Consider the following 24,115-nt stretch of genomic DNA (forward strand, 5'->3'; position numbering starts at 1 on the left):
ACAGAGGTATAAATTCTTTAAAAGCGGTGATTACTTCAGTCATACCTGTATACTCCCTACATGGCACTTAGAGAAAAAAAAAAAGAGGACATACTAAAAGTTACTGAATAAAAACAGCATTTCTGAAATATATAAATATAAGAAGAGATTCTTTTAAACTACAAGCAGAATATTTTTTTAAATTGATTGATACCTCATTTTTTGAAACCCAAATAGCTTTCTCCTGCTAAAAAATCCACTCTTACAAATAGTGGGTTAGTTTCATAGGTTAGTCAACCAAACAAAATAGATAAAACAATACCTCCCACCTCAACATAAAGAAGGAGGCAGACAGGACACTTGACAACTTCTTGATGTAGTAGAGCAATAGAATTAAGACATTGACAAAGCTAATAAGGGCACGTGTCTGTGTGTACATGGAAGACTTCCTGTAGTGAAGTTAACCAAGCAGTAAACCAAAAAAAAAAAAAAAAAAAAGAAGAGAAAAGAAAGAAAGAAAAGAAAAATAAGCGAATTTAAGAGGGTGCATGACTACTATTAGAAGAAGAAAAGAAGTAGGAAGGAAAGTAGATGAGAAGTTCCTAGCAGTAGCCATCAGGTAGCTACCACTGCTCAGGAAAGTTTGGTTGCTCACTGGCAAAAAGAGCAACAGCTTCTGCGTAGGTAAGGAAGTGGGTATAACCTGCTATTTGAATATATAAAGCATTCGCACATTGACTGGTTATAGCTTACAAAATATATATAGTTAGTCTAAAATTAGTTGGTAAAGCAAATATTACTTCTAATTAAAAGTACCTTTCAAAGTCCCTTAGTACTTGGCCATATTCATATGTAATTATCTAATAAGCACAGCTATTTAATGGAATGAAAATACAAAGAACCCAGGAGAAGAAACGATATGAGGAAAATTTTCCAGGGCCAAAAAATGGCAAGATATTTTCAGATTAAAGGGGGCTTACCAAGCATGGTATGAGTAGCACGCAATTCAATGTGGCACATAATGATGGGCCAGTTACTGCCCATTACTTCATAATACTTTTATGAATATGAATATGATTGCTATAAATACCTGTTACATATAACATGTTTAGGGGAAACATTTATTCTCCATTTTTCCATTAAAATCTCCAGGAGGGAAAGATTGGAAAGCACACTTTCAGCTTCTTTTCACCCGTTCTTTCTCCCCTCAGCCAAGGAAGGAGTGACAAACTGACGTGTGGACCTGGAAGAAGGACCTATCCGGTCAACAGCTTCTGGGGACATGTTCTCCAGTGGTTCTTCCTTCCTTCATAGAGGCAGCATTCTAGTCAGCCCTCCACTACATGGTAAGCACAGGGGCTGACTCTGCTCCTATTAGGGGGAGACCTGCTCTCTCAGTGACCAACCAGGGTTAGAGTATGTTTGTCTAATTCAGGGGTTAAATAATAGAATGTCCACGAAGGCCAAATATCTCACCTTCCACACCACTTTTATTAGTAATAAAGCTGAAATTTTATGTCCATTTATCAATTAGTTTCAAAGCAGAAGATAAAGGAATGTTATTTCTTGTCTTCCTAAAGCCTCCAAATTATAAACTCACTAATTTATTTTTATAAATGGCTACACTTATTCTGACTCCAAAACATTCTATTTTCTATACTCAGTCTCCATCATATGGCCTTTTGACAATACACACTCAACACCCAGAATTCATGTCACTTTCCCTCTTTTCTCTGGTTATTTACACAACTAGGATGCAATTGCACATATAGCATAAGTACCCTCTAACACACTGAATGTAAACCAACCAAAAGTACTTTAAATTTAAGGCTTTATAATAGCAACAAAAACCACACTGATAATTTTTCTAACTTAATTCCGTGAATTTAGAACTCTTTATGTAAACCCATCTCTGTATTTAGAGATGTTAATCACTGTGTGTGCCTGTCCCTAGACTCTCCTCAGCCATGTTTGACAGGTGACACTCCAATCCACAGGGTATCTGTGGGATCACCGATGAGCAACTGGCTCTCAAACAGCCAGGGTTTAAAGTGTACCTGGGCCAAATTTCCTCCAACAGAAATGTGAGCACAGAGATAGCTTCTGGTTAAATAAAGCAAAATGAACACATACTTATCTCAAAATCCCATTAAAACCAAAGCAAAGGAGTTTTTGTTGTTGTTTTTTCAAGTGGCATAAATCTTTAGGGGTAACAGAAACAAAGTGAGAATCATCAATTAAATTTTCAGAGTTATAAATGGCATGTATTAGCAGACAAAGAGAATGCTAAAATATAAAATGGCTGCAGGGGACAGACAACAGGAAGCAGGACCCACTCCCACCCCCTGCCCTGGCCCCATCTAAAGACTCAGAGGAGGCTTCTCCAGCTCATGGCCCACAGGCCGCATGCAGCCCAGGACAGCTTTGAATGTGGCTCAACACAGATTCGTAAACTTTCTTAAAACATTATGAGATTTGTTTGCACTTTTTTTTTTTTAAGCTCATCAGCTATCATTACTGTTAATGTATTTTATGTGTAACCCAAGGCAATTCTTCTTCTTCCAGTGTGGCCCAGGGAAGCCAAATGATTGGACATCCCTGAGAGAGCTGAAATCAACAGTTCCTCTTTCCCTCATTCAGTGTAGTTATGCAACTATTTTTCCTTCCAAATAGTATCAGACTGAAGGTTTGACCCACAAAGGTTGCTTCAGAGAGCCTGTGGACTCTGAAGCACTAGGCACGCTGAGGGCAAGTATAAAGCTCCATACCAAAGGAGAAAGAGAGTAGTGGAAGTCTACAAATGGAACCATGGAATCTTCCACTACTGCCATCCCACTCCTCCATCTCCAGCACCCCCCTCAGCCATAAATACAAAAATACTGTCAGCCACCCAGGAATAAGACTGTGTGGGGAGGCAGGGATAGAGGTAACAACTAGACCTCTTTGAATATATTTAATTTTATAGATAGGACTTTTAGTATCATGCAAATATTTTACATAATTAGAAAATGAAATAATGTGTTGAAAAAAAATCCCTAAAATTGCAAAGTAAATGGAACAAGTAAAGCTAATTGTCACTTGGGTTCTACTGAAAGTGTCTTTCAGATACTGTAAAGTGACTGTACATTTCTAGTGGGAATACCCTAAGAAATAAAAGCAAAAATCAATCGATCAACAAACAAAAAAACCTGAAATTAGTTTTATTTCTTTCTTGAGACAGGGTCTTGCTCTGTTGCCCAGGCTGGAGTGCAATGACACAATCTTGGCTGCAGCCTTGATCTCCTGGGCTCAAGTCATTCTCCCACTTCAGCTTCCCAAGTAGCTAGGACTACAGATGCATGCCACCAGGTGTGGCTAATTTATTTATTTTTTTTGTAGAGATGGGGTTTCACCATGTTCCCCAGGCTGCTTTTGAACTCCTGGGCTGAAGCGATCTGCCTGCCTCAGCCTCCCAAAGTGCTGAAACTACAGGCATGAGCCATCGTGTGCGGCCCTGAAACTTTTTTGGTAAAATCATATTGTTGGTGAAAGAGTTGGTATTATTATTCTGAGACTACTGTGACACAACATGGGGATTCTGCAGATGTCCTTAAGAACTGATATTAAGAAAAAGTAAGTGTGGAAAAAAAGTAACTGTAGAAAAAAGTGTGGAAGGTTAAAACCTTTAGTCTTGAATTAGAGAAATAGTAATATAAATTCATGATGTATTTTATCTCAAAATTTTTTAAGTGCATATTTCATAGGTCAGGCCCACTAATCAATCTTAGAGACATGGCCAACCCAGTAGTAATGAATATCCCTATGACCCAACTTACAGTCTCCAAATACAATTTCCCACTAAAAGAAACAAGAGCACCCTGTGGAAATGACTGACTTCAGATCTGGGCCAGGAAAACATGTAAGGTAACCCTACCACATTTTAGTTTTCTTGCTTTCTGGTATAATATTATCATGTCAAAAAACCCTCAAGAGCAAACCTGAATAGGTTCCTACTGCCCCAAAACAGCAATAAGGATAATAAATTCAATGGATTGAAATATAACACAAATGTATAAATCCATGATCCATAATGATTTTAAAACAAAATAAACATCCTCATAATCATTTCTGGAGAGTACTAAAAAATCAGTCTCCATCAGGAAGTATATAATTTTTCATTGTTTCTCTTCTTTTGTGATGTCAGCAACCATTAATGACAATTACCTTGATGCAGTAATTCATTAGGGGTTACAAAATATTTTTTTATCATTCCTGCTTGATTTACATTAGCTGGAATACTTCTACAAAGAGAACCTTCCTCTTTCTCAATTATTCAGAGATCCTGAAATACAGTACATAGAAAAGAAAGATAAATGCTTGATTCCTGATTAAAAGAATCTTAAGAGACTGATTAACCAGCTATAACATATGGAAATTTTCTGGATTCAATTCAAAAGTATCAACTGTTAAAAAAAAGTAAGATAAATGAGATCATTTATCTTATAAGACAGTCAAGAAATACGCACACTGATTAAATATTTGATGATATTAAGAAAATGATGTTTTTCTTTTAAGGAGTGATGTGATATTATTCTAATAGTATTATTACATATTAATAGTATTACTATAATACTTTTAGATAATATTATAACTATGCTTTAATATTCCCAGATCAAATAATGTTGGGATGGCTATAAAATCATGGAGGTGGAAGAAATGGGGTAAGTATAGAGAAACAATATTGGCCAGTAGTACATGACCGTTCATTATTATTATTTCTACTTCTGAATGTTAAAATTTTTCCATAAAAGTTTTTAAAAAGATAAATATGTAGAATATATAAAGAGTCTCTTTAAAAATTCGGTAAGAAAATGACCCAGAGAAAAATGGACCCAAAGATAGGAAAAGGTCATCTACATAAAAATGTTTAACTTCACTTTTGTGATTGATAAGAGGCAAATTTAAATCAACAAATACCAATTCATATCCATCAAACTGACAAAAATTGTAGTTTCACAGTAACAAGTGTTGATAAAAATATGAGGCAACAAGAACTCTCATACACTACTGGTGAAAATATAAACTGATAGCAGTTTGAAGAACAATTCTGCAGTATCTAAAGTTAAACATGCACTTTTTATAAGACCCCGCAATTCCACTTTTAGGCCCACATCCTACCTAGAAAAGCTCTCATAAATGTGGACAAGAGGACACGCACAAGGCCATTCATAACATTATATTCATATAAGCAAAAACATGTCCATCAGTAAGAATAGGAAAACTGAGATACATTTGCACAAAATATTTATGAAATGAAAACTACGTTTACATAAAAACATGCACACAAATGTTCATAGCAACTTTATTCATAATAGCCAAAAATTAGAAACAATTCAAATGTCCTTCAATGATATAAAAAAAAAATCAAACAAACTAGTACACGAAATTATACTCAGCAATAAATAAGATCAAACTACTGACACATGCAACAACTTGGATAATCTCAATGGAATTAGGCTGAGTTAAAAAAAAAAAAAAAAGAAATCAATTCCAAAAGGTTATATACATACTGTAGATTTCACTTATATAACATTCCTTGAAATGACAAAATAATAGAGATGGATAACACATTAGTTGCTGTAAAACAAGGGCAATAAATGCACCTATCTCATAGGATTCTTGTACAAATTAAATGAAATAATTTGTGCATATTACACTGCCCCCTACAGAGTATGTGTTCAATAAAGGCAAGCAATTATTATTACTGAACTCCATTACTATACCCTATTAGTAGATCAAGACTATCCTCTAATTTAGCCAGAAGTGAAAGTCAAGTACTATACAATTTTATAGGTCTTTTTAATATTAATGTTCTTAATAATCATTGTATACAGAAATCATGGTTTTTAAATAATTTTGTCTCAACTATGAATAACTGGAAACTATAAAAGTGTATTGCAAAAAAAAAGTACCTATTTCTGCCTCTCTGAAGGTTAACACTTTCCATGTACGAGCTGCTACATCTATTTCTCTGGCTTATTTTTTTAAAGATTAATTTGTACTCAGTGTGCTTTTGATTTACAAAACAAAGTCACTAGGGCTTCAATGGGGAAACATTTCAAATTAATTCACACTAAAAAAAAAAAAAAAAAAGGAGGGGGGGGATAACCATGTATCCAACCATGGTTACATGTAGGAATAATTTTTTCTATTATTCTGTGAGTCCATATATATAAAATTCTAATTTAAAGCAAAAAAGAAGTAATAAACAACCAGGCATGGGGACTTGTTAAGTAAAAGGCAAGTGGTATCACAAATCATTTCTTTTCCTATATGTTTTCCATTTTCTTGGAAAAGAAAAGTTTTCTAAGCTACTTTCCAGTGGATTCTAATTATTTCTTTGGTTAAAATAGTCTAGCCCAAGGAATGGCAAACTATGGCCTGTGAGACAAGTCCAGCCTGCAGCTTGTTTTTGGTAAGGCTTGTTTACATGTGAAAATGTAAAACAAAACAAACAAACTGATTTTTTACATTTTTAATGGATAATTCTAAAAGTAATAAGAAAAAGGGTCAGGCACGGTGGCTCACGGCTGTAATCCCAGGACTTTAGGAGGTTATGGTGGAAGATTGCTTGAGCCCAGGAGTTCAAGACCAGCCTGGACAACATGGTGAAACTCCAACATTACAAAAAAACAGCTGGGGGCAGTGGCGTTAAGCCTGTAGTACCAGCTACCCGGGAGGCTGAGGTGGAAGGATGGCTGGAGCCCAGGAGCTCAAGGATGCAGTGAGCTATAATGGCGGCACTGCACTCCTGCCTGGGTGACAGGGTGAGACCCTGTATCAAAAAAAAAAAAAAAAAGCCAGAGAGAGAAAGAAAAGAGAAAGGTAATAATAAAAAGGAATAGGAGAAAAGGAGCAGAATATGTGATAGAGATCAATAGTGGCCTCCCAGAACACAATATATTTACTAACTAGCCCTTTACACAAAAAAGATTTGCTAATCCCTAGTTTAAGTTTGTTATGAAAAATAAAGTATTTCTGAGAAACTAGGAATGTGAATGATCAGCAAAGGCTGCTAAGGAAGTACAATTTCCAAGATTTCACTCTTTGTGGTATGGTTTCCTCTAGGCCCTCTCTCCAGCTTCATCATCCATATACAGAGAAAACAATCTTATGTGATATTATCAAGAGACACTGTTTGAAATACTCTTAGGGATGGGAGCTAACGCCAAGAAATCTATTATTCTTTAAAAAATCATCCTTAAGGATTGACTAGCTCTAAAAAGTTCAAGTCTGAATTTGGCCAGTAATTTGTGTCTGGGTCTCTGAAGTTAGCTTGTTTTTTATTAACTGAAAAAAAAAAGAGCTATTCATTTAATATTTAGAATTGACCACTATAATTCGATTTACATTATTATGAAAAATACAAATATGTCTGCTATAACATGATAGACATTCCTTAAAAAAATCCTTTATATGCAAAATTGTATACAAAAATATAGGTTTATAAAAAAACTTCTCATTTGGTTATCAGAATCCAAACAAACTATAAATGCTATTTTAGATGACCACGTAAGCCACTCACAGTGGTTGGCTACTACCTCAAGGGATATTAAAAATAGACAAAAATGGCCGGGCACAGTGGCTCATGCCTGTAATCCCAGCACTTTGGAAGGCCAAGGTGGGCGGATCACCTGAGATCAGAAGTCCAAGACCAGCCTGGCGAACATGGTGAAATCCCATCTTTACAAAAAATACAAAAATTAGCTGGGCACGGTAGCGTGCACCTATAGTCTCAGCTACTTGGGAGGCTGAGGCAGGAGAATCGCTTGAATCTGTGAGGCGGAGGCTGCAATGAGCCGAGATCGTGCCACTGCACTCTAGCCTAGGCAACAGAGTGAGACTACATCTCAAAAAAAAAAAAAAAAAAAAAAAAAAAAAAAGACAAAAATAACAGAATGGAATCACTGACTTGTGGGTGCTGAGACAAACAGACTGCAATAAAGCACTGTTTGACGGCGTCAGGAGAAAATGCAACCAGTCACTAACTAAGAGTTGTGCAAGACTGCGGGTGCACCTCTCTGGGAAAGGAACCCCTTAGGTACAGGCAGACATTTTTAATTTTCTTAGAGAATAATAGAATTGAAAGAATTCTTTGCCCCTTCCCACTGAAGATTTTACTATATTTCCTGATTCTAGCTCCCCTTGGTGAGGAAAAACCATAAGAGAGCCAGGACAACTTCCATGTAGTAGTGACATTCACTCTTTTTTTATCAATTGTTACGAAAGACTGCAAATTCTCTGTGGTAGCTTTTTGTAAATAAATGAGATACTGTTTATAAATCTTACCAATTAGTAAGTGAACAATGAGCTCAGTACTTTTCCTACTATACCACACAGAAGCTAAATTAAATCTTTCTAATCATAACAGCAGTAAGGAAAAATTCTTTGGGATGTCAAAGGGAGCAAAGATACAGATAAATCAAAAGATTATTTTTGTTAGACTTATACATTTAAACTTTCCAACATTTATCTATGAATTATCAATGGTGGTGTTTTTTAATGCAAAGAGAAGCAATATCCATGTTTATACAAAGCCCCTACTTTCATGCATCTTTAAATTTCTGGTCGGGCGCAGTGGCTCACACCTGTAATCCCAGCACTTTGGGAGGCCGAGGCCAGCGGATCACCTGAAGTAAGGAGTTCAAGATCAGCCTCATCAACATGGCAAACCCTGTCTCTACTAAAAATACAAAAATTAGCTGGGTGTGGTGGCGGGCCTCTGTAATCCCAGCTATTCCGGAGGCTGAGACAGGAGAATGGCTTGAACCCAGGAGGCGGAGATTGTAGTGAGCGGAGATTGTGCCATTGCACTCCAGCCTGGGTGACAAGAGTGAAACTCCGCCTCAAAAAAAAAAATCCTAAATATTTACTTCTGGAAATTATTTGTCAATATCTAAACCTCTTGATAGCAGGCAACTAAATAAGACAGAAACACCAGCACACCTTGTTTCTAAAGGCAATTATTTTGAGTATTAACAGCACTCTGCAAAAGTGTCATTCACTTAAAATCTCACTGGTCTATCCTCTTCCAACTCTGTATTTCCTTTCTTATATAACTTTTCAAAACTATTTTTACTACCCCAATGAATCCAGTAACAACCAACACTGACTGTACCTCAAGTACAACATGTATAACGGTGTCCCTTCTAAATTAGGTTAGGTACTAACACCAAACGGCAAAGAGAAAGTAGATGCAAGGGCATTCTAAACAGAGCAGCAGGAACAGGCAGGAAAGCAGAGAGGATATCCTTAACAGCAAGAGATGTAAATTACCAAAAACGAGACTGGATAAAGGCTATATGATACAAATCCATTTTCAAGCAGAACAAATACTCAGGACCACATGTTCACTGAAGTTGTATGCACAAATATAAAACGTAGATTTAAAGAATGCAAAGTTGAATAGTTTACAAGTCTAGCAATAGTGCTGTTGTATATCTAACTTTCAGTTAAATGGATCCTAGTATATACTAAAATGGCCTCTCAGTAGGTAGACATATGAACTAAGAAGTATTTAGATAAAACCATATTTTCCTTAGAGCCTGTATACTTCTCAGCCCTAAGGAGATCACGGGATCTGACAAAGACTCAGATGCCCCTCCTTGATGTGAGTATCACGAAAGTCTGTAAGCCAGTGTTTCTCAAACTCTAGCACTCACCAGAATCATCTGAAGTGTTTGTTAAAACAGGGTACTGGGCCTGATCATCAGTTTCTGATCCAGTAGATTTGGGGTGGGGCTTGTTAATGTGCATTTCTAACGTGTTCCCAAGTGATGTTGGACCATGTTTAGAGAAATACTGCTCTAAACCCACAGTCTTTGCTCCAAAACATTATAAACTTTACTTGTGGTAACTGTGAAATACACTGAACTTTAAAAATCTGTAAACCTTTAAGGTTCTCAGGCTTCAATAACCTTAAAGATTGCTAATGAAAAGCAAATCTATCTAAAAGTTCAGAAGCAACCCAAGCACCATAACCTCCTTTGCTTGGAGCTCTCCAAAGTTCTGACCTAGCTTCCAACCTTAGCTTAAACATGTACTAAAAGACCCTGAATGCTGATACCTAGGGCTCTTCACGTTGAATCTTCCAGACTTCCTAGAATTATAAAACTTGGCTGCAGATCATATGCACAACTCCCACCTCTACCAATTGACAACTCAAGAAAATGAGTGCAGAAAAGTTCAAAGCCATATTCCACAAGGTAATGCAATCCAAGTCTATTGACTAATTTAAAAATTTTAAAGCTCCAGGTCCATGCCACAATCAAGATTATTGCTAGTCTTTTTGCTGACTCGCTAACTACACACTACACTCCTCTCCTCCTTTGCAAAATTCACATTTTATATAAACAACAAATATTACTGGCCAAAATTAGTGGTAATGATGACAACTATGAGAACCACAGGCCATAAGAATGGGCAACTGGATACTGTACATCTTTCAGGGAAGGATTTTCATAATTACAGAGAGGACAGAGCCTAATGACAGAATCTAGGGGATACAAGAATATACATTTTTTAATGATTTTAAAAGGCAGTTGTGTAAAGATAATGACCCTTTTATTCTCCCTCTAACTATGCATTTTCTTAGTTTTTCTCTCCTTCATCAGATTTTCCATCCCTTGTTGCTTTATAACAACCAAATGGAAAACTGGGTGAACGACAGTAACAGCTCAGAAGGTAAAAATGCAAATGGCTCCTAAACAGATGAAAAGATACCCAACCTCATTCTTAACATGAAATCTAAACTAAAACAATCCTGAGAGAAATTCAAGTAAAGTCTGGGGTTTAGTTAATAATAATGTACTTCCGACAAAGGTAATGCAAGATGTTACATTAAAGGAAACTAAAACTGGATGAGAGGTATAGATACAGGAACTATCTATATTACCTTTGCCAACTCTTCAGCAAATCTAAAAATTTTCCAAAATAAAAGTCTTATTAAAAAAAATACTACTTTGAGGTATGTAATTTTTCACCTGTCAGATTAGCAAAATTTCAAAACTAAAAGCAGTCTTTTGACAGGGTGAAGGAAAACAAGCACTCCTGTACAAGCTAGTACAAAATGGTATAACTCCTATAGAGTGATTTGGCAACTTCTGTAACAGATATCATCACACCTCTATGAAATTCTATTTGTTCACAGTTATCCATTATTCACCATGAACTATTTGTAATATGTAACAAAAAGAAAACAATCCAAGTTTGCTTTTTTTTTTTTTGAGACGGAGTCCCGCTCTATCGCCCAGGCTGGAGTGCAGTGGTGCGATCTCGCCTCACTGCAAACTCCACCTCCCAGGTTCACGCCATTCTCCTGCCTCAGCCTCCTGAGTAGCTGGGACTACAGGCGCCCACCACCATGCCCGGCTAATTTTTTGTATTTTTAGTAGAGACAGGGTTTCACCGTGTTAGCCAGGATGGTCTCGATCTCCTGACCTCGTGATCTGCCTGCCTCTGCCTCCCAAAGTGCTGGGATTACAGGTGTGAGCTACCACGCCCGGCCTTTTTTTAAAAAAGAAAAAGAGAAAAGGCCTCACTTTGTCACCCATGATGCAGTGCAGTAGCATGATCATGGCTCACTGTAACCTTGGCCTCTTAGGCTCAAGTGATCCTCCCATCTCAGCCTCCCAAATAGCTGGGACTACAGACATAACACCACCACACCTGGCTAACTTTTTAGTTTATGTAGATGGGGTCTCACTATATTGACCAGTGTGGTCTTGAACTTCTGGCCTCAAGTCTAGGCCTCCCAAAGTGCTGGGATTTCAAGTATGAGCAACGTGCCCAGCCCTAAGTTTGCTTTTTCTAGGAAACTGGATAATAAACGAGTACACCCAAACAATGGACTATTATGCAGTGATTAAAAAAAAAAAGAATGAGAACATATGTACATATTAATATAGGATAATTTTGAGACTATATTCTTAAGCAAAAAAAAAAAAGCCAACCAAACAAAAAAAGCAAGGTGCTATAAAAAGCATACAGATGTAGATAAGATTTAAAAATACACTTTCTTGGCAGGGTGTGGTGGCTTGTGCCTGTAATCCTAGTATTTTGGGAGGCCGAGGTGGGAGACTGCTTGAGCCTAGGAGTTCAAAATCAGCCTGAGCAACATGGTAAGCTCCTGTGATTCTAGCTGTTGGGAAGGCTGAGGCAGGAGGACCACTTGAGTGCAGAAAGTTGAGGCTGCAGTGAGCCATGAGCATGCCACTGCACTCTAGCCTAGGTGATGAAGTGAGTGAGACTCTGTCTCAAAAGAGAAAAGAAAGGAATACAAATTCCTATGTGCTTGAAACCCTAAAAGAATACATGAACTAATAAAAGTGGTCACTTATAAAGGAGAGGTGGTTGGAGTGGAGAGTGTACAGGAGTGAGTTTATTTTTATGCACTTTTCTTTTGAAATAATTTGAATGCATTATCTTTTTTAAATAAAACAAGATCATGTTATTTTGTGAATCTAAAGACAATTTTGTGTTTTAAAAAATATTCTGGATCAGCAATCCCTCTGTATCATCTTAGATTCTCCCACATTTTCTGTTCAAACCTAGTATCTTTCTCACTCACTTCTGGCATAGAATGAAGGCAAATGTTTTATTCAGACATCTGTGTTCAGGCAATACCTTAGCTTAACCTGTAAAAAACTAACATTAAAATAACATTATATATACAAAAAAAGAAATTCCACTAAGAACATCTAATGGTATAAAACAATAAATATGTCACAGAAAGTGAACATATCTTCATAGGCCACTACATGGTAAGGAACTTGAAAAGTTAAATAGCAGTATTTATTTTTTAACAGAGTTGTTGTTCTAATGTTAGCAAGGAAGTGAATGGACAAAGATATAAACTCAGTATACAGAAGACATCAGAAATATTTGAAACAGTAGTCTTTGGATTTTAAAACATATCATAAAGCTACAGTGATTTAAACAGTATGGAATTGGCATAAAGACAGATATACAGACCAATGCAACAGAACAGAAACCCCAGAAATAAACCCTGATATATATGGTCAAATGATTGACAAGGATACCAAGACTACACAATGGGAAAAGGACAGTCTCTTCAATAAATGAGCTGGGGACAATGAATATCCACATGCAAAATAATGAAGCTGGATCCTTACCTTATAGCATATATTTAAAAATCAACCCCAAATGGATTAAATACCTAAATGTAAGACACAAAATTATAAAACTCCTAGAAGAAAATACAGGAAGAAAGACTTCATGACATTGAATTTGACAGTGATTTCTTCGATATGAAACTAAAGCACCAGTAACAAAGAAAAAACAGACAAATGGCATTACATCAAACTAAAAAACTTCTTCAGGGCAAAGGAAACAATCAACAGACTGAAAAGGCAACCTTACTCTTCAGGGCAAAGGAAACAATCAACAGACTGAAAAGGCAACCTTACAGAAAGGGAAAAATATTTGCAAACCATGTAGTGGATAAACAATTAATATCCAAATATATAAAGAACTCCTAAAACTCAAAAAGAAAAAACGCAAAAAAAAAAAAAAAAAAACCCAAAAGCAAAAATTTAAAGATTTTTTAAATGGGCAAAGGATCTAAAGAGACAGGTCTTCAAAGAAGATATACATACTCAACTCTTTTGAGGTATGAAAAAAAAATTCTTTAAGCATTAAAAAACAAACAAAAAAACACAATGATATACAAATGGCCGGCATACAAAAAGATGCTCAACATCAGTAATCATCAGGGAAATGCAAATCAAAACCACAATGAGACATCAACTCCCACCTGTTAGGATGACCACTATCAAACTAACAGAAAATTACACATGTTGGCAAGGATTTGGAGAAAGTGGAACTGTGCACTGCTAGTAAGAATGTAACTACTGTACTACTGTCCGTGGTACAGCCCTTATGAAAAACAGGAGAGTAGTTTCTGAAAAAATTTAAAATAGAACTACCATATGATCCAGCAATCTCACTTCTGGGTATATATCCAAAAGAACTGAAAACAAGACCTTGAAGAAACGTGTGCACATCCATGTTCATTACAGCATTATTCACAATGGCTAAGAAGTGGAAACAACCCAAATGTCCATGGACCAATTAATTGATTAAAAAAAGGATGGTACATACACACAATAGACTATTAACAGTCTTAAAGGAAATCTTGTTTACAACATGGATGAATCTTGAGGACGTTGTGCTAAATGAAAAAAGCCAGTCACAAAAAGACAAATACTGCATGATTCCACATATATGGTGTATCCAAAGTAGTCAAATTCTTAAAAACAAAAAGCAGAATGGTGGTTGCCAGGGGCTGGAAGGTAACAGGAGGTTGTTCAATGGGTATACATAGTTTAAGTTTTACAATATGTAAAAGTTTTAGAGACCTGTTGTACAACAGTGTGACACAGTTAAACTATATACCTGTAATGTACACTTAAAAATTGTTAAGAGGGTAAATTTATGTTATGTATATTTTACCACAATAAAATATTTAAAAAACCACATGTGAAACTGAATCATGTCATGAGGAAACAAGTATACCCAAATTGAGGAACTTTTGACAAAATAATTGGCCTGTAATCTAAAAATGTCAGTGGCATGAAGGACAAAAAGACTCAGCAGTAGACTGAAGAGACATGATAAGTAAAGGCAATGCATTATTTGGGATTTTCCTTCACTGCAAAGGACATTATTCGGACAATTATTAAATTATGCATGAGGTCAACAGATTACTGTATTGTATCAATGACAACTGACTGATATTGATAACAATGCTGTGGTTATATAAAAGAATGTGTTTTTAAAAACCATACATTGAAGTACTCAGAAGTAAAGAAGCATAACATTTACAACTTACTCTAAAAGGGTTCAGAATGAAAATAATGAGGGTGAGGAGAAAGAGAGAGGCTGACAGAGAGAGAAGTGACAGAGAAAGAGTTAAAAAAACAGAAAGCAAATATTGTTAAGTGTTAATATTTAATGAATCATGGAGAACAGTAGATAGAATTCATTATATTATTCTCGAAACTTCTCTATAAACTGGAAACGAGGCCAAAATTTTACAATTTAATTAAAATAGTCTCAAAATAAAAAGTAAAACAAAACGTTTAAACACAACTTTCTCAAAACCTATCTCTTGTATTCTAATATGTCTATGCCAACTCTAAGACGTAAAGATTCTTAAAGATTGAATTCTATATTCCAAAAAATTAGAAAATTCATCGATATTTCAATTTCTCTTAACACTATATACCAAATATTACTAGAACAAGGCCAAAGTAATCAAAGAGATGAAAAATATTTCCTGCCCCCAACCATCTAATAAAGAAGAGGTGAATTTGGAGCTAGGGTCTCACTCCTTAACTATAACCTTATTCCTCCAGTGCCATCCATGTTCATTTCAAAACAGCCTGTCTGACATTATAATTCTAGCTCCTTCAGAAATGGTTCCAATAGTCAGTGGACTAAAATTCCTAAACTCCCAATATGACATCTCGACCAACAGTTCCTGCTTCAATATCATCAATGACTAAAAATTCACTAGAAACATCTCCCAAAAAAGTGGCCAAATACTGTCAGTTACTATACAAAAAATAAAATTCTTGACTGAGGTTGGAGATAAAAAATGACTTTGTATCATGAAAACTGAGCTTATACATTGTGGGTCAACCAACACTGGTGAATGAATAAGCTGCAATATTCTCCAGTTTTTTAAACTATTGCCTTAAATTGTTTATATTTCAGAACACAATATAAAACCTACTCATTTTGCTTTCATTGAGGTGAAGATAAAACAAGACTTTAAAAAAAATTAATTTGTTAACGGATACGAAGTTACAGCTAGATAGGTGGCATAAGTCTTAGTGTTCTACAGCACTGATGGATAACTGAATGTTCCCCACAAGGAAATGATAAATGTTTGAGATGATGGACATGCTATTATCCTGATCTGGTCACTAACATTTATATGTACTACATCACAATGTAGCCCATAAATATGTACATTATATCTATTAAAAGTTGTAAAAGTTAAAAATTATAAAACAAAAAAATTGAGAAAAATTTATTTTTTAAAAAATAAATGAGTAAGTTATCTTAATCCTCAGGGAGCATACATATTCCAGTAAAAATAAAGAAAGCATTTGAGGAACTCCTCTCTGAAACTGTCTTCAGAGTAAGATTATAAATTGTATAAAAGAGTCCTACATTTTACAGTCAAAAACTTCTTTAAAACCAAAATAATATCTAAGTTATTGACCATACTTGGCTCTGAATGGGCTTTCTGAAATTAAAGTCCATTCTGTCAAAAGACAAATATTACTACTGAAGACATTTTTAAAACACTAAAAATTCCACAAGAGATTTTTAAAGTTTTTTTATAGATCTCTAAGAATTAAAAAGACAAAGCTACAAATGCAAGCAGTGTTATCAATGATAAATCCTCTAAAAAGTTATAAATCCAACTGTTTCAATCAGAAGAAATTTAAGTATATCAACCTCAAAAATTATGCAACCAATAAAAAATTACAAAGACGACGATATGGAAAAAAGTCTAAACATTGAGTGGAAAAAAAGCTGAAAACAAAATTGTAAGTAAGATTTCTGGTTTCCAGGTAGGCACGTAAGAAACTTAGAAGAAACTTAGAAGTTGCCACCCCATCTTAACAACATGTAAAAGGCTGAACAAACTGAAAATAAACAACACTTAAATCTGTGAGGTCACAGGGCAAAGCATCGCACCCAAAACTGGAGACAGACGTGAACACACAGAATCACAACTTACAGGAACAGAAACCCACTAGCAGAAACCTTCCTGAAAACCAGTGGGGGAGAGGGAGGGCTGGAAAACCTAAACTGTAATTGACTCAGTATGGCCAATTCTGAGAGATTAAAAATCCAGGCATCCCAGTCACTGGGAAGCCCTTACACCTTTGTGAGTATCACCTTTCAAGAACTCGACCATGTTCTCACAGTGAATACTTAGGGAAAAAATATCTTTGTGCTTCCAGAAAGGTAAGCATTTTGAAATGTGCCAGAGCATTCTGTTTTTAACAATGCCTGCAATCAAGAGAAACAATTTTATCAGAGTATAACCTGCTTTTTTTCTTAAACTTTTATTTTAGGTTCAGGGCCTCAATGTGTAGGTTATTAGGTAAATTGCATCTCATGGGGGTTTGACATACAGACTATTTTATCCCCCAGGTAATAAACATAGACAGTTTTTCGATCCTTTTCCTCCTTCCATCCTCCACCCTGAAGGAGGTCCCAGTGTCTCTTGTGCCCTTCTTTATATCCATGTGTTCTCAATGTTTATTTAGGTCCCACTTATAAGTGAGAACATGCAGTATTAAATTTTCTGTTCCTGTCTTAGTTTACTTAGGATAATGGCCTCTAGCTCCATCCATGTTGCTGCAAAGGACATGATCTCGTCCTTTTATGGCTATGTATATGTGTATACGTATCATGTATATGTACCACATTTTCTTTATCCAGTCTACTGTTGATAAGCATTCAGGCTGACTCCACGTCTTTGCTGCTGTGAATAGTGCTGCAATGACATACATGTGGATGTGTCTTTATGGTAGAATGATTATAATTCTTTGGGTATATACCCAATAATGGGATTGCTGGGTTGAATGGTAATTCTGCTTTGAGTTCTTTGAGAAATCGCTACACTGCTTCCACAATGGCTGAACTAATTTACATTCCTACCCGCAGTGCAAGAGCATTCCCTTTTCTCTGCAACCTCACCAGCATCTGTTATTTTCTGACTTTTTAATAACAGCCTTTCTGACTGCTGTGAGATGCTACCTCATTGTGATTTTGATTTCCATTTCTCTAATGACTAGTGATGCATTTTTTCATATGCTTGTTAGCTGTGTGTATGTCTTCTGTTGGGTTTTATCAAAGCCTATCAGACCTAGGGGAAGGAAAAAGATGAGTCCAGCTGCCTCTAGTCTTTGCAGAAGAGAAATACCCACCTCCAGCCCCCTCAAGTCAGCCTGGCCCACCCTAAGGGGGGAAAAACTGAGAAGCACTGGTGAAGTTCACAGTTCAGAGACACAGGCTCACCAAAAGACAGACCTCATCATGAAACTATCAAATCTCACCCCACAAAACACACCATAAAACCGCATAATTAAAGTCCTGTAATTCTGCAGTTCCCTTTACCCAGTTACATCATGTCCACCTTTCAAGAAAAATTCTAAGACATACTAAGCAGCTAAGCAAACATCAGAATCAGAGTCAGATATGACAAGAATGCTGTACTCTTCCAACCAGGAATTTCAGAAAACTATAAGGATTTAATGGAAAAAACAGACAATATGCAAAAACAGATGAATAATATAAGAAGAGAGATGAGAATTCTGGAAAAAAAAAAGAAAACAAAAAAACAGAAAAAGAAACAAAGATACAAATTACTATTTAATATAACAGAGATGCATTTGAAGGGCTCACTAGTAGACTGGACACAGCTGACAGAACAATCTTGGAGCCTGGTAATATGATATGACAATAGGAACTTCCAAGACTGAAAAGCAAAGCAAAAAAAAAAAAAAAAAGAATAAAACAGAATACTACTAAAGGTATAAATATGCATAATGCAAATTCCAGGAAAGGAACACAAGCAACATGTGAAGCAACAATGACTGAGAATTTCTCCAAATTAATGTCAGGCACCAAACCACAGATTCAGGAAGCTCAAACACCAGGAAGCAGGGTAAAAGCCAAAACAAAAACAAACAAAACCACCCTATACTTAGGCATATGATATTCAAACATCAGAAAATCAAAGGTAAAGAAAAAACCTTGAAAGAAGCCAAAGGGGAAAAAACACCTTAGCTACAAAGGAGCAAAGATAAGATAACATCAGATACTCCTCAGAAATCATGGAAGTAAGAATAGCATGGAGTGAAATATTTCATGTATTGAGTTAAAAAAAAAAAACCAACCTACAGACCTAAAATTCTGCACTCTGTGAAATTACCCTTCAAAAGTGAAGGAGAAATAAAAACTTTCTCAGACAAATAAAAATTGAGGACTTTGTTGCCAGCAGACCTGCCTTATAAGAAATCTTAAAAGTAGTACTTTAGAGACGAGGAAAATGATATAGGTTAGAAACTCAGATCTACATAAACATAGGAGGAGTACTGGGGAGAAAGGGTAAAATAAAAACTTTTATTTTCTTACTGTTAATTATCTAACAGACAACAGTTTGTTCAAAACAATAATAGGAACAATATATTCAATTATGTACGCTTATACACATAAGCAGTTTACTTACACATAGCATACAGACAGATATAGCCATGCATTGCTTAATGAAGCAATTCTGGGGACAGGGCCAAGATAGCCGATTAGAAGCAGCTGCAGTCCGTGGTGCTCATGGAGAGGAACGAAAGGGGAGAGTGAATACTGCACCTTCAACTGAAATAATCCAGGTAATCGCATTGAGACCAATCAGGGAAACGGCTCGACCCACGGGGAATGAGGAAAAGCAGGGTGGGGCGACAGCCCACCTGGGAGCAACAGGAGCCAAGGAAACCCCCATCCCCTCCAGCCAAGGGAAGTGATGAGTGATTATGCGACCCAGGTAAACCACGCTTCTCCCATGGATCTCTGCAACCCGGGGATCAGGAGATCCCCTTATGAGTCCACGCCACCAGGGCCTTGGGGCCAACACATGGAGCTGCGTGGAGTCTCAGCAGAGGAGCTGCTCAGGCATGCACAGAGACCCAGGAGCTTTACATACTCCAGTCCTGGGATCTCCAACAAACGTGTCTGAAACTTAGACAAGGCGGGAGGTCCACATATACCCCCCGAGACGGGGTGGAATCCAGAAAGCTGAGCCGCCTTGTTCTGCGGGCCCACTTCCATGACACCTCACAAGATAAGACCCACTGGCTTGGGATTCCAAGCAGCCACCAGCAATAGGCTGTGGGGAGAGGCCAGCACCATCTCTGCTGTTTGGTCAACACGGTTGTGTTCCAGCTTGCAGACCTTGGAGAGTCCAAATGGTCCGGACGAGAAAGGGTCCCCCCAGTGGCACAACTCGGCTGCTTTGCCAGATAGTGACCAGACTGCTTCTTTAAGTGGAGCTCCAATCCATTCCTCCTCACTGGGTAGGACCTCCCAGCCAGGCCCTCCAGCCATGGCCTGACAGAGCTCTTACCTTTCTTATCTCTCCCTGGGACAGTGTCCAGGAAAGGGGAGGGCTGCTATCCGGGCAAAGGCCGTTCCCTACCATGACACAGCTGTTTTGTCAAAGCATGGCCAGACTGATTCTGTAAGCAGGACCCCCAATCCACTCCTCCTTGTGGGGCGGGTCCTCCCAGCCACAGCCTCTAGTCACCACCCATGTTCTATGGGCCGAAAGAGCTCCAATTTCTCCCTGGGATGGATGGAGTGCCTGAAGCGTGGGGCAGGCTGCCACTTTGGCCGTTCGGGCTCCTCAGCCAGTTCAGCCAGTGGGGCTTGGAGAGCCCAGATCAAATGGTGGCTAAAGGGATCACCAACACAGCCCAGCTGCTCTAACAAAAAGAGGCCAAACTGTTGCTTTAAGCAGGTCCCTGATGCCATTCCTCCTAACTGGGTGAAACCTCCCAACTGGGGTCTCCAACCACCTCCAACAGGCACGTTCAGGTGGCAATAGGTCAGCACCCTCCTGGGATGGTGCTTCCAGAGGAAGGGGCAGGCTGCCATCTTTGCTGTTTTGCAGGCTTCACTGGTGATACCTCCAGGTATGGGAAGAATCAGGGCAACTGGGGTTTGGAGTGGACCTCCAGCAAACTGCAGCAGCCCTACAGAAGAGTGACCAGACTATTAAAAGAAAAACAAACAGAAAACGACAACAAAGAAAAACCACAAAATACCCACCCAAAGGTCAGCAACCTCAAAGACCAAAGGTAGATAAGCCCACAAAGATGAGAAAGAATCAATGCAAAAACACTGAAAACTCAAAAAGCCAGAGTGTCCTTTTCCTCCAAATGATCACAACATCTCTCAAGCAAGGGCTCAGAACTGGGCTGACACTGAGATGGCTGAAATGACAGAAGTAGACTTCAGAAGGTGGGTAATAACGAAGTTCACTGAGCTAAAGCAGCATGTTTTAACCCAATGCAAAGTAGCTAAGTATCATGTTAAAACTATACAGGAGCTGATAACCAGAACAGCCAGTTTAGAGAGGAAGATAAATGACCTGATGGAGTTAAAAAAACACAACACGAGAACTTCACAACGCAATCACAAGTATTAATAGCAGAACAGGCCAAGCAGAGGAAAGAATCTTAGAGCTGGAAGACTGGCTTTCCGAATTAAGACAAGCAGACAAGACTAGAGAAAAAAGAAGGAAATGGAATGAACAAAACCTCTGAGACATAATGGGATTATTAAGACTGAATCTACGACTGATTGAGGTACCTGAAAGTGATGGGGAGTTGGAACCAAGTTGAAAAACATACTTCAGGATATCATTCAGGAGAACTTCCCCAACTTATCAAGACAGGCCAACATTCAAATTCAGGAAATACAGAGAACCCCAGTAAGATACTCCATGAGAAGATCATCCCCAAAACACATAATCATCAGATTCTCCAAGATCAAGATGAAAGAAAAAATGCTCAGAGCAGCCAGAGAGAAGGGCCAGGTCACCTACAAGGGGAAGCCCATCAGACTAACAACAGACCTCTCAATGGAAATCCTACAAGCCAGAAGAGACTGGGGATCAATATTCAACATTCTTGAAGAAAAGAATTTCCACCCCAGAATGTCATATTGGGCCAAACTAAGCTTCATAAGCAAAGGAGAAGTAAGATCCTTTTCAGACAAGCAAATGCTGAGGGAATTCATCACCATCAGGCCTGCCTTGCAAGAGCTCCTGAAAGAAGCACTAAATATGGAAAGGAAAAACAGTTACCAGTTGCTACAAAAATACACTGAAGTACACAGATCAGTCCCTATGAAGCAAGCCCATAAACAAGTCTGCAAAATAACCAGCTAGCATGATGAGAGAATCAAATCCACACATAACAATTCTATCCTTAAATGTAAATGGGCTAACTGCCCCAATTAAAAGACACAGAATGGCAAGCTGGATAAAGAATCAAGACCCATTGCTATGCTATCTTCAAGGGACCCATCTCACATGCAAAGACACACCAAGACTCAAAATAAAGAGATTGAAGACAATTTACGAAGCAAATGGGAAACAGAAAGAAGCAGGGGTTGCAATCCTAGTTTTTGATAAAACAGACTTTAAACCAACAAAGATCAAAAAGACAAAGAAGGGCATGACATAATGGTAAAGGGTTCAATTCCACAAGAACAGCTAACTAACCTAAATATGTATGTGCCCAATACTGGAGCACTCAGATTCATAAAGCAAGTTCTTAGAGACCTCCAACGAGACTTAGACTCCCACACAATAATAGTGGGAGACTTTAACACCCCTACTGACAATATTAGACAGATCATAGAGAAAGACAATTAAAAGATATTCAGGACCTGAACTCAGCTCTGGATAGAGTAGACCTGACAAATACCTACAGAACTCTCCACCCAAAAGCAACAGAATATACATTCTTCTCATCACTGCACGGCACTTACTTGAGTAAAACTGATCACATAATTGGAAGTAAAACACTCCTCAGCAAATGCAAAAGAACTGAAATAATAACAAAGTCTCTCAGACCACAGCACAACCAAATTAGAACTCAAGATTAAGAAATTCACTCAAAACCACACAACTAACTACATGCAAACTGAACGACCTGCTTCCGAATCACTCTTGGGTAAATAATGAAATTAAGGCAGAAATCAAATTTCTTTGAAACTAATGAGAACAAAGATACAATGTACCAGAATCTCTGGGATGCAGCTAAAGCAGTGTTAAGTGGGAAATTTATAGCATTAAAATGCCCACATTTAGAAGCTAGAAAGATCTGAAATTAACAACCTAACAACACAACTAAAAGAACTAGAGGACCAAGGGCAAACAGACCCCAGAGCTACCAGTAGGCAAGAAATAGTCAGTATCAGAGCTGAACCGAAGTAGACAGAGACAAGAAAAACTCCTCAAAAAAAAAAATAAATAAATAAAAATCAATGAATCCAGGAGTTGGTTTTTTTTGAAATTATTAAGACAGACCACTAGCTAGGCTAATAAGACAGAACAGTCAAATAAATATAATCAGAAATGATAAGGGGGATATCACCACTGACCCCACAGAAATACAAACAGCCATCAGATAATACTATAAACACCTTTATGCACATAAACTAGAAAATCTAGAAGAAATGGATCAATTCCTGGACACATACACCCTCCAAAGACTGAACCAGGAAGAAACTGAATCCCTAAATAGACCAATAATGAGTTCTAAAGTTGAAGCAGTAATAAATAGTCTATCAACCAAAAAAAGCCCAGGACTAGACAGATTCACAGCTAAATTATACCAGAGGTAAAAAGAACAGCTGGTACCATTCCTACTGAAACTGTTCAAAAAACTGAAAAGGAGGGACTCCTCCCTAGTTCATTCTATAAGGCCTGCATCATCCTGATACCAAAACCTGGCAGAGATAAAACAAAAAAGAAAACTTCAGGCCAACATCTTTGGTGAACCTCGATGCAAAACTCCTCAACAAAATACTGGCAGACTGAATCCAGCAGCACATCAAAAACCTTATCCTCGATGCAAAACTCCTCAACAAAATACTGGCAGACTGAATCCAGCAGCACATCAAAAACCTTATCCACCACAATCAAGCAGACTTCATCCCCAGGATGCAAGGCTGGTTAAACATATGCAAATTAAAAAATGTTCATCACATAACATAAACAGATTCATCACATAAACAGAACTAAAGACAAAAAAATACATGATTATCTCAATAGATGGAGGAAAGGCCTTCAATACAATTCAACATCCCTTCATGTTAGAAACTCTCAATAAACTAGGTATTCAAGGAACATACCTCAAAATAATAAGAGCCATATATGACAAACCCACCAATAACATACTGAATGGGCAAAAGCTAGAAGCATTCCCCTTGAAAACCACCACAAGACAAAGATGCATGCCATCTCTCACCACTCCTATTCAAC

At 37.5% G+C, this 24,115-nt stretch overlaps 1 protein-coding gene across 2 annotated transcripts in view; it reads right to left on the reverse strand.

Moving 5' to 3' along the window:
* The window catches only part of EPC2 (enhancer of polycomb homolog 2), a 145,407-nt gene that overhangs the window by 48,233 nt on the left and 73,059 nt on the right, over positions 1–24,115 (reverse strand). The gene's annotated exons all lie outside the window — the stretch shown is intronic.

This window comes from Hylobates moloch, unplaced genomic scaffold (genome assembly GCF_009828535.3).
Source record: "Hylobates moloch isolate HMO894 unplaced genomic scaffold, HMol_V3 SCAFFOLD_24, whole genome shotgun sequence".
In the NCBI taxonomy this organism is placed as follows: domain Eukaryota; kingdom Metazoa; phylum Chordata; class Mammalia; order Primates; family Hylobatidae; genus Hylobates; species Hylobates moloch.